Source organism: Quercus robur, chromosome 3 (assembly GCF_932294415.1).
Source record: "Quercus robur chromosome 3, dhQueRobu3.1, whole genome shotgun sequence".
NCBI lineage: Eukaryota > Viridiplantae > Streptophyta > Magnoliopsida > Fagales > Fagaceae > Quercus > Quercus robur.
In genome coordinates, this window is record NC_065536.1 from 53964091 (window position 1) to 53977407 (window position 13317).

Genomic DNA, 13317 nt, shown 5'->3' on the forward strand with positions numbered 1-13317 from the left:
ATAGTTTAATTTGATCAATTTGGTGGTTTTTGAAAAATTGAAAATTCTAGGGTTTTGAATTTGATCCGAATTGGGGATTTTGTCAAATTGGCTTAAATTGATGAAATTGGCTTCTCCAATTGATGTAATTGGTCAATATTGTTGTTATTCTATCATGTGTAATGATCAATTCGTCAATTTTTTAAAAATTGATCAAGTGGTTTCTATATTTTGGGGTTTTTGTGTTAAAAACCTTTATGTGCAAGCTAATTTTGTAATTTGAATCTTTTTGACTCAATTCACTGCATTAGCACATGCATCGTGACATTTAAACTTGTTCATGCATCATATAGATTTTGTTTCTATTTTTTGTTTTTGTGCTAACTTGCAGTCTTCCCTTGGTTTTGGTTTTGTGGTTTTTGTTCTTTCGCTCTGTGTTTGGATCCTTATCTTAGCACCATGCCTAGGAAAACTAGAGCTCATAGAACCACTTCCACTTCCTCTGAGTCTCCACCTAGAGTAGAGCTGTTTAAGAATGATAAATGTAGAGAAGCCTATGACACCTTGAACTGTAGGCGTAAGATCTGGTCTGAGCGAGCTGTTGTGTTAGATGCGCTTGATCCGGCCATTAGGGCTAATTTTGAGTCTAGGGGTTGGTTGCCTCTCGTACAGATAGATCATCCACCTCCGACCACCCTGATTAGAGAGTTCTACTCGAACCTCTCTTGCCACATCTATGATTCCAACACCCTTGTTAGGAGTTGGATACAAGGTGTAGAGTTCACCATTACCCCTCGGGTGGTGGCTGAGGCTCTTGGGGTGCCGGTTGTTCGGGATGCTGTCTATCCCTATGATGAGTCACCCTCTTTAGATGTTGTTATGTCTTACATCACTGGGTCATCTATCCAGTGGGGTTCTGATCCTCGGATCACGTCCGCTGAGCTTATCGAGACTGCCTATCTCTTCTTTAGGATTGCGTGTCATTCCTTGTGGCCTATCTCTCACTTCCACACCATCCCTTTAGAGCGATGTGTGTTTTTGTACGCCTTTGCTTCTGGAGCGTCTATCAGTTTTTCTCACTTGTTCCTTCGTTCTTTGAACGAAGTTCATAGGAGTTCTGCCGTAGGGCATGCACTGATTCATCCTATTTTCATTCATAGGATTCTGCTCTATTTAGGTCTAGATGGTTTTCCGTCAGGTGAGCCTGTTCATGTGATAGCTCCTATAGGTGCCACCTTTCTTCGTCAGAGGGCTGCTCAGTTGAGGGTCCCTCATTCTCGTCCTAGAGGTGCGTCATCTAGTAGTGTTCCCCCTCCTCCCTTTTCTACAGGTACAGCTGCTGCTGAGCCTTCAGGTGCTGCTGCTGATGCTGTTCCTCCACCGACTACTACGGATGATTCAGACGTTCGTCACACGTTGGATCATGTCTTGACCGTTCAGGCGGCTCAAGGACAGATTTTGGTGGACGTGCTTGATGAGATTCGTGCCTTGCGTGCGGAGTTGGCGCAGTTTAGACCACCTCCCTTTTGATGATGGATATCTTGTTTTCCCTTTGGCATTCCGTCACAAAAAGGGGGAGTACTTGTAGAGTTTTTGCTTTCAGGGGGAGACTTTTTGTTTTTGGTTGGAGCTTGTGGAGTTTTAGATTGTATTTAGGTGCTTCACTATGTACTTAACATTTTTAGCTCTTACCTTATTTTTGATGGGATATTCATGTTAGGGGGAGTTTTATATTTTTGTTTGGTACTTTATTTGTTTCTTGTTTCTTTATTTGTGTATTGTTTGAAATCAAGAAGTTATTTTGTTTACTTGTATTATTTCCACACATGCGGTTATGCATTTTGTTTAGTATTTCAAGAAATATACAGGTTGATTCAATTGAACTGCTGTCTACACTTGCAACTGATGGATAGTAGTTAGGATTGAATTTGGTTTATGAGCATTATTTTGTAAAGGGCTTTTCATTTTTAAACTTTGAGCTTCTAAGTTGTGTTTTGTCATGGATTGCCAAAGGGGAGTTTGTTAGGTTCTAAAGTGTAGGACTTTATGTATTTAGAACTCTAATTTGTATTGTTGGCAAACCATGATCAAAACAATGTGTTTAGAAGTGTTTAAAGCTAGCTCAAAGTTGTATATCAATGTAAAGTTGGAATCGAGTGTAAAGTAGAAAGCATTGTGGCTTTCGGCCTGGCTCGATCGATTGAAGCTTAGTCTCGACCGATCGAAGCTCGGGCAGATTGCTTTTCTGTAGAATTTTCCAACTCAGCCCTAGTTGTTTTAAAACGTTTTTAGGGTTTCTTATTTGTCCTAAGTATAAAAGGCAAACCCTAGCCACGTTTTAGTGTTGCTCATATTGCGGTTTGTGTAAATCTCTTGTGAGATCTAGAGGAGCTTTCCTTTACACAAACTTAGGGTTTTCAAGGAGGAGATATTCTCTACACCTTGATGATCAAAACAGTTGCTGCCATTAAAGCTTAAAGAATACACAAGCGGGGGTGCTTGTAGCTGGTGGGAATCTAAGAAAGAAGGAGTCTGTGGATTCGGAACTTGCACGTGGTCGTGTCAGTAAGTTCTACTGGTTGGTAGCATTAGGAAGTCAAGCGGGGGTGCTTGTAAGTCCTTTTGTATGAACTTTGATTCTTTTTGATAGTGGATTCAAGTTTACAATGAGGATAGCTAAGTCAAATCCTCCCCAGGTTTTTACCGGTTTGGTTTCCTGGGTGATCATATCGTGTGTTATTTATTTTCCGCTGCTTTGCATGATTTGATCTTTATTATTGTGATAACCTAGACTTGTTTAATTGGACTAAGTAACAACTTGGCTAATTACCTAGGTTTAATCAATTGTTTAAGGGGTCTAAAAACTGTCAACCACAACTGTAGCACGCTTGGTGAGGATGCAATCATTAGGAGGAAAATGCCAACACAGCAGACGAACTTATTCACTCTCAAGCTTTCTTTTTCAGAACCCACATAGTGAAGCTGTTCAGAACTGAAAGAGGTAGACACGTGCTTGGGCTCTAATATGTGGGTAGTCAATCATAACTCTATATCCATGTGGTCAAGTTACTTAAAAAACTCAAATTCTAAAGGGCCGAGTTATATCTTCAGAAATCTATTGATGTGATGGTGATTCAGAAACTCGGCAATTTAAGAATTGAGTTACTCAATAACTTGACTTCTCAAAAATCGAGTTTCTCTTCCCATTTTGTCTATAAAAACCCAGGCCTACTCCGCTAGTAAGATGCATCACCATTCTAGTGCAAGGACTTTCCACCATTGCGTGTTTGTAGAGTGGGATGGGATGTATTTATGTTGTGTTTAACGGTCGTGCTCCAGGCATATACGACAGTTGGCTAGATGTGAGCAGACAAGTTCATAAGTTCCTAAACGCCAATCACAAATCATATAAAGATCGAAGGGAAGCAGAAGCCGCATACATGAAGTATTTGCATCGTAATGGTATGGACATGCAGGGTGGTGCGTCCGCATCATGGGCAAGTCTGAACACGTCCACCTCAAGTCCACCGAGCACGTCTCGAAGTGAAGGAACCAACTATCCAAGTGGAGACATTAGGAACACCTTGTTGAGGTATTAGTTGGAAGTTGCCATTGAGGAGCGTGGCCACGCAAGAAGTATTGCAACCTTGAGTGCGAACATGTTGAATAAGGTGGTGGCCCATGTTGTGGGGTATAATGAAGTTGACGAACCAACGAGATAGCATATGGGTAAATGAATGCAAAAGTATGACTTCCTATTGTGGTATTCAATAAGATGTGTATAAATGCCAAGTAACTAGTTTCCCTAATTAGTGTGGTTTAACTAGAAATGTCATCATTTTCCAACTGTTTGACTAGCAGTGTGGCTATCTTACGATGCTTGGTAACAAACCTACTAATTGTTTCATTTATCAAATTTTCTAGTTAACCTTATTATTTTTGTTTCTGCACTACTTTGGTCTCAATTGAAGCAGTAACTGAAAGGAATTTAGATGGTGGAGGTTTTCTTTTATCCAAAAAAAAAGAAGATATAATGCATGTTTGCATAGTATGAGGCCCTGGAAGCTTTGGGGTAGTGCAAATGTCATAAAAGATCAACCCATGCTCAGGGGTGAGCAACCCAATCACCCAGTACCAATGCAGCCAAACCTACGACTTGGACTATAACATTTCTCTTGATTAAGCCATCCAAAATATTATAATTTTTTGATATAATTATTATAATTATAATCATCGAACATTGAGATGGGTAAATGGAAAAATAATCAGCCTGGCCTTGTACACAACAAATGAATTATCGTAACGATAAATTTCTAGTACAACTTAAGTGAGCTCATAATTTGTCCAATTCTTACAATTACAATTACAATTGTGTTGGTTAAATCTATTGTATTCCTATTTCTCCATGCCCAACAAAAACTTTTTACAAATTTACTAGCTGTGTACAACCAAATTTGAACAAATAAAAGCATATACGAGAAGAAACCAAGAAGAGGCTTCTCAAATTTGTTTCACCACATCTTGCTCCTATGAATTTCAAAATGATCTGCCATGGTCCTTTTACAGGTGGCTGCAAGGTATTTGCTAGAAAAGAAATGAGTGGCAACACAGGAGGGAAAACTAACATGAAGAAAAACTACAAATTTAGAAAGCTACAATTTTATATTCTAGAGAAATTTTCACGTTCTCAAGCCCTTATATTCTAGGCAGTGCTCTTGTGGGCTTTCAGTGTGTGTTTCAAGGCTCTTACGTTGTGCTTTTCCTAAAGATTTCAAGACATATTCAATAGAGCAATAGACACAAACTGCTATCATTTGGCATTGGCTTTTTTAGCTGCAGTTATTGAAAAACTTCTCAAGATGGCTGGAAGGGCCTATGAAACCCCTTTACTCAATTAACCTTAGCTATAGTTATTGGTATTAGCTCCTTATTTAAAAAAAAAAAAAAAAAAAAAAACTTTAATACTAGCTTAAAATTAACTAGAAGGAGAAGATTCATAATTTTCATGGGTTTAATAATTCAAGATTTATAGAAATTGTATTTTATACGCTAATACCAATGCACAAATTTGAAGTATCGAATATTTAACTTAGAAGGTAATTTAGGTAAGGTGGTTTGGGTTTTATGAAGGTCAGACAAGTAGGAGATGTGGTGGCTAAGATTAGGAAGGTGGTGGGGATGCAGAAATTGCGGACCACTGAAATTAGGGTCTTTAATGTAGTTTAACAAATTGTTTGTGTTTTATAAAGAATTACTTTTTAGTTACAAATTTCAAAACATATTTTCAATGGAAAAGTCATAGGCATATTTGTTATAAATATTAGTTCATTTGAGCAAGTTAATGGAGTTAAAAGAGAAGGGGCAGCAAACTAAGTATAACATATACATTGTAGAAATTCACCTAGTTCAACATTTATTTTCAGGTAAGTAGTACCATTTGGAACAACTGCCCCATCAAAGCGATAGGGACCCAATCCATCAATAAGGATACCATCAGCAACTCCAAGGTTGATTCCTTTTTCAACATCCTGCCTTAGTTCCTGTTTCCCAATAAGCATTGGTCAACAGATAGGAAACATAAAAAAGTAACTAGTAATCACCAGTCACCAGAGTCAGTGAGCAAAACAAAATTTACACTGACCTTATGACTCTTAGAGTACCAGTCACTAATGATGATTGTAATATCTCCATCTGGCATCCCGAAAGGTACTAGAATCACTTCTCTGTTGTTTATGATGATTCCTCCATATCCACCCGCAGCTCTCTAGAAGCTAAGGGACGGGAAGTAAAAGAAACTCTCTATTTGATCTTTGGCCTGAAATTGGTATGTCCAATTCCAACCAACAGGAATGGGACAATTTGTACCTAAAACACCACCTTGCAAAGAGTTCTTCCTATGTTCTATGCCATTCCTGCATTAAACTAGACAACATTAACACTAATAAAATCACTACTTGCTATTTTTCTTATTCTTGCTATAAAAATATATATATACCATGTGAGAAGAAATGGCTCGTCAAGGCCATTTTTGACATTGACAACAACATTCCAATTTGTAGTAACATTGAAAATTGGTCCTGGAAATTGCCCATTGATCCCAATTACCTGAAATTATTAGCACAAATGAATTTGCATGAGATATTGTGGGTCCACCCACCTGTGAGGTTTGGGGGAGGGAAGTAGCTAAGACATTTGAGCACTTTGTGGTATATAAATCACCAACGTATAGATAGTTAAATATTGAAATAAATTAATGTACAATATCAAAGAAGAAAAGACAATCAAAGGCTCTCCACTCCAAAATCTAGGATCAAAGATTAACTGTCATATTAACAGGTATGAAGAAGCAGAAGTCACATTAACACAAATTAATAGGAATCAAACATTGATGGGTAGGCAAAGAATAAATCTCTATGAGTGACATATAAATATAGTGCAAATCATATGGGAGGAAGACTATAACCAAACAAAGGTGTCCCTCAATCTCCAAATGGAGAAGAACATTTTGGAGATTTGTACATTGTGGAAAAGGAAGTGATCTATCATCACAAGTATAATTGTCTAATTTTATTATTCAATGAACTACTATGGGACTTTCCACATTTAATAGGAGTCCACTGTAGAATGGAATGAGTAATATGAGCTTGACATGGGAAAAGTGATAATGTAAAATCTTTAATAGAAGAAGGTTCAAGGATTCAGAAGAATTAAAAAAGTCAAAAGCTAAATTCTTCATCATTTGATTACTAAGAGATAGGGACTCCATTACTGTAGTTAATATTTTGCATCTAAGCCTACTAATAGTGTAGCTCACAGCGCATAACTATTTCAAGATGAAACTAGTTCAAAACTTATTCTATCAATATGAAGTTCGTCTCATCTATATTGTACCATAACTCACGAAACATGTCATTCATAGATTTCTAAAGAAAAATATTTCGTGCTTCAATTTAAGAGTCCAGGCAGCCGTGATAAATAGAAACAGTAAACAATAATATAGGATTAATTGTACAATAACTCACAAAACATGTGGATGACAAATTGTTAAAGTAAAATTGTCATTTGCTTCAGGAGCCAACAATGAAGAGCAACAATCAACAATGAAATTACAAATAATGAATAATACAAGAGAAAGTTTGAACACATTATTTTTCTGATTTGAAGTTACATACACCATTGGTGGGTCTTGAACCCATGATCTCACCCTCCACGTTACTCTTACAAGGTAAGTTTGAATGCATTGTTAAATGCATCACATGCATCACATGCCACACAACACAATTAACCCTGAATGCACACTGGGCACTAATGAGACATCTTTTCCCCCTAACTAAAGTGAGGTCACAGCAGTTCAAAGTAAGAGTGTGGTATGGAACAGTGTTAGTTATTGTTGTCGCAATGAGAAGCCATTGAAAACACAGGAGGGAAAACTAACATGAAGAAAAACTACAAAATTAGAAAGCTGCAATTTTATATTCTAGAGAAATTGCAATTTTAACATGTGCATATCATATGAACTTAGTTTTAATTCAAATGACATGGATAAGCAATGGTGCTATCATGCTTTATTTTCCTTTAAGTGGACCTTCTTATGCCTTAAACCTCATCAACCCATTACCGTAGCCATTATTGTCATGAAGTTAATTATATAAAAAACACCACTGTCAAATCCTTTCAACTATAAGACATGCATATGGATTGTGACTTTCATGAGCACTATTATTTTACCTCATGAAAACCTAAAAAGGCTAAGTCACCTACAGAAGGTGGCATTATTAACATAAACAACAGCATATATTTAGAGAATTAGGCCAGGTGGAGAAATTGCCATGTTCTTAAGCCCTTATATTCTAGAAATTTTCAAAATGCAATACACGTCTTATCTATGCTAACCACTTGCATACTGCAATCATGGAGCTTATTTCTCAGAGCAGAAGCAATGCACAAAAGACCCTATAAGTCACAACATACTGACATACTAACTACTTGTTAACCATGAAGCTTATTTCTTAGAGAAGAATAAATTTAAGTCTTTTATTAGGTTTTTAGTTCACCCCCAAATAGAAGTCCTACCATTAGTACAAAAAAGAGTATATGCATATAGCATAAATACTGAAAGGAACTGGAATTAAAAAAAAAAAAAAAAATGAGTGATAGAGTATAGGGCACATTCACCTTATTGTTTTTCTCTGTTCTCTTCTCCCTTTCTTCTTCCCTTTCTCTTCTCTCTTTTGTTTTTCTATTGTGGTACTGTTCATGGGTACATTATTTTTTTTAATAAGTTGTTCAAGGGTACTGTTTATACAGCCCCTAAACATATCCATATTGTCTCTTTTGTCTTCTTTCTTACAAACCCCAAATTAAGTCCTTCCTGTTACCTATCAAAACCCTAACTTTCTTCTACCAAATAGCCATCAAGAAACTCAACAACTATCTTTTAATTCCTAACAGAACCCCACAACCTTCTCCTCAATAATTATAAATCAAAACCTACAAATTCTCCTAACCCTGAACCCACCACAAGCACACGTATGCAAATTCCTCAATTTTGTCTTACATCAAGAAGAAGATAATGAGCATCAAAGTTTGTTTCCACAAGAAATGTGTCAAACATGCTTGCTATCAAGTTCAAATAAAAACATAATGCATACTGCAAAGATAATAATAGGATAATTTCCCATCATTTTGGTCTCTCTAACTTCAACATCTGATATAGGAAGAACCTACAAAGAAAAGCCATAAATTAGTAACAATACGACTAAATATATTTCCTGATTTTGTCACTTATAACTAAGAAAAGAAAGCGTTAGAAAGTAGAAACCATTATCTAATAACATGCTCATATCATACGAACTTGGTTTTAATTCAAATGACATGGATAAGCAATGGTGCTATCATGCTTTATTTTACTTTAAGTGGACCTTCTTAGGCCCTAAACCTCATAAACCAATTACCATAGCCATTATTGTCACGAAGTTAATTATATAAAAAACACTACTGTCAAATCCATTCAACTATAAGAGATGCATATGGATTGTGACTTTCATGAGCACTATTATTAAACCTTTGAAACCATATATGATAGATGCAACCCTCATGAAAACCTAAAAACATAGGGGATGGGTTGGAAGGCTAAGTCACCTACAGAAGGTGGCATTATTAACACAAAGGAAGGGAGCATCTTTAGCATGACAAACCAACTCGTTTTTAGCCATGCCTTGCATAGAAATTCACAAGCTCTCAAACAAACCCATTCGTTCTTTATGTGAACATATTCAGCTTTGATCACCAGCTTTTGGGGAATACCACCACAATTTCTTCTTCTTCTTTTTTGGTATATCTGCCAGACAAAAAGTTCCCTACAAAGGCTTCAAATATCAACAAACTTACATGGGTTTAGGCAGTGTGCTAAAGCCTATATAGCCCACCACCTTACATTTTTCTATAATCACCTTCCTGTCTAGACAGTGAATGAGAGAATGTGAGTTTTGTGTGTGTGTTTGTTTGTTAGCTTTTATTAAGCAATGGCAAACTTCAATGTTCATATATTCTTCCCAGATCGTGAGAGAGTGTGAGAGTACATGAATATAATGACGAACATAGCGTTCTTTCCAAGTTCCTAGAGAGACAATTTTGACCATATTAAATATCAAACATCCTCTCTTAATTTGTTTGAGAAAGAGAGAGAGAGGATCAATAATGACATTATGATAAACATACATTCTCCCAAATCCCATGAAGTAATGAATATGCTTTCTCTCTCTTGTATTTTAGTGGGTACAAAAAAAATTGTATTAGTATGGAATCAAAAGAAAGTGTTATTGTACCAATTATAACTACTCACTCTAATAAATTGTGAAAAAATTGAAAATATTTTTTATGAGTAATACCATTTTTTTCCACCATATATGAGTGCTAAAAAAAAGATACAACTTTAAAAGAAAAGTGAAACGGAAATATCCAGTCACCTATCGACAGGAAGTATAAGCACACACTAAGGCATTTAATGATCTTTTCGTTTCTGCTCATATGCCCTCACAGTTCTAATCTTACCTATTTCATCAGACACAACAGCATAATTAAATTAACATATTCAATCAAATGCACAGTATAAGTAGCTCAAGAAGATGGGAAGTGTAGACGAAGTATATACCATCACCGGTCTTGCAATCGAGAGCATGTGTATGAGGGTGTCGTGATCTCCACAAACCCTCCACCGGCTCAATGTCCTCAGCCGATATCTGCTCAATCTATACAGCCTCTTCGTGGGGGTTTGGAGATGAAGTGGCCATGGTGGGCTCCACATGCACTAGAGGTGGGGTGGGCATGCCTGGTGTGGGGACAAATATGCATCCACCATCCTAGGTAGATCCATTGAAAACTGGGGGCGACATACGGGGAGGGTCCTCATAGTCCATGCTAGCACCACGGGACATAGTTTGGGCTGGAATAGTGTCCTCATGACTGGCGGTGTGGGATGGCCTAGTACCAGCATCAGACGTGCATCATGGTGCCCTGCCGCCGTCGTCAGACAGTTCCCAATCAGTGCCAAGCCATGACTCCTTTGCATCCAAGTCATCCCCTTCCTCATAGATGGGATTTGCTCGGTCGTACGGTTGCGACGAGCATGACCACCTCCACGACGTCCACTCCCTCGAGACCCACCACTTCGCCCGCTGTGACCCGAGGCCTGTGTACCAATGTCAGCTGCTTCTATGAGCGCATCTGCCAATTTAAGTCAGCCCAGCTCATCAACATATTCTAGTGTCAACTTAAGGTCATTGTGCATGTCAGAACGTTTGTCGTACCTCTGTAGAGACCTAAGCATCATCCAAACCTGCAAAACAAGGGCGTCATAAATGGTAATTTTCGAGACTATGTCGTTAATTTAAGGCATGAGGCAATGCTGCAGATGAAAAGTACCCTATGAAGAAACTTACACACGTGGCAATTGATTAAAAATATTGGGTCATGCTTGGCAAGTCAGGGAGAAATATATTTAATTGATTATAATAAAAAAATTAGAGTAAAAAATACATACCTACATGATTGTAGGTAGAAAAATGGAAGTCTAAATAATAAAATTGTACAATAAGTTGGAGAATGAAAAACTATAGCAACTAACGGTGTATGTATATATATACATACTCCACCTAGAAAAGGAGTCCAAGTAAAAATCAAATGCTCTAAACTCCTTGAAGTTACCTAATCAAGAAGTTTAGGTTAATTACATATTAGTTTTTTTTTTTTTTTTTTAAATACTTTATAAAAAAACTGTACGCAATTCTTTGATATTATATGAAATCTTATGTGTATATAGAAGAAAACCATTGTGACTGTTATTTGATAAAGATTTGGCTTGGTTGAAGTTAAAGTGTGCGGTAATGAAAATAGGGTTGGTGAATATGGAGTTCCAAGATTTGGAAACACACCTAAATCGGAGCACAGATTTCACTAGTAGCCGAGTCAGGATGTCGTACACAACCTCGTTCGGGAGATGCTAGGACATCATAGGTGGTTCTGCTCTATTTGTATTACAAACTCAAAGAGATTGAAGGGTTTGAGTTTCAGAATTCTGATCTGAGAATAGGTAGGGAATGCCAAATATATCTATCTTTACGTGAAGCTCTACAATTTTTTGCCTTCACGTTACTGACTCTGCATTTTGTTTTAGGAGAATGCGAAAGGGACTCTACAACTTGAGCTAGGATTGAGCAAGTTTATCAATATCCAAGTTCATTCTTTGAGCCAATTATTAACGATATACAACTTTTTATTTATTTTATTTATTTTAAGAGATAAACTACTTAATGATAAAAATTAATGAATTAGAGTCTTGGTAGTATACTATTCTTTTTTAGTTCTTTAAAAATCTAAAAATTTATTAAAATTTTTGCAATTTGGTGAAGCCACGTGGCGTAACCACGGCGTCTAAGCCCAACTTTTATTATATATAATACTAGTCGCTAACCCATGCGATGCACGGGATTGTTTTAAATCAAATGTTAACATCTTTATGTTTAAACATTTCTCAAATTTCAATTATTGAAAGCTAAATTGGCTCTAATATAAGATGAAACATGTAATATTATGAAGTAATATTAAAAATGAGATAAATACAAATATTATGAAGTAATATATTACAATAATCATAATGTGCTCTTACATTTGGTTTAATAAGTATTACAAAAGAACCAATAAATATAATAAATATACAATTGTGCTTACATCTTCAAGCTTTATCCAATGCTTTTTAAGAATGTATTTCCTCCATTTCTTAGACTCTTCTCTTTTCTCAACTTCTTCAAGCTACTTAATTTTTCGCCAAATTAGTATCAAGTATAACACCAAATTATACCAATTCATCAAAAATTTAAAATGTAAAACCAAACACTCATAATGTCAATAAATTTCATAATAACCCCACCCCAATTTATTCTACAATTTGACATCCAATTCTCTTTTAATAGCATCCAATGATTCATTGTATATTAATAATTGATGGAAATTTTTAAATGATAATAATAATTTATATCAATACCTGTAAGCTCCTTTAACAAAATCACCAAGCAAATCCAATTGCTTCCACTAACAGTACTAAAGAGAGCCTATAAAACTGTAGAGAAACACATAAAAGAACTGAATAAAATTTATAAGCCAACAAATAACAAAAAAAAAAACAAAAAAAAACTAATCATAGTTCTACCTTTTTAGTCTGAAGGAATAATTTCAATTTGATGATTTCATCAATAAGTAAATAAATAAATAAAGAGTAAATTCAACTATTGGTATTTTCTTGTTTTCATTAATGCATTTAATTGTTTTGATTGTACATCACTAAACTTCTTTGAGGCCTATCAGCTGAATATAACAAAGTGAAAAAAATAAATAAAAAATAAAAAATCTGTGGAGAGCCTTATTGTTACCTGAGGATCCATTCACATATCAAGAGGTCCATTACCAAGGACACTGAACCCTCTTTCAGGATCGTTTACCTGTCCGAAAGAGAAGGCATTCAAAACGGAATAATATTATGTAATATGTAATACAGAGGAATTAGACTTCCCCCCAAGCAAAGATCAAAGTACAAAACTGCCAATCTTAATTGTACAAAACTGCCAATCATAATTGATAATACCAAGGTTTTATTGAAATCACACACAAAAAAATGTCAGAAAGTTTCATAAGACACCACAAAAACCTCAAAATTGCCAAATTTCACAACTTGGTAAATAGATTGTAAGTGCAAGATCCAGAAAGCAAACATAATCAACATAACACCATTTAGAACAAATCAATTAATCATCGATACAACCAATTTAACCAATCCGAATCCAC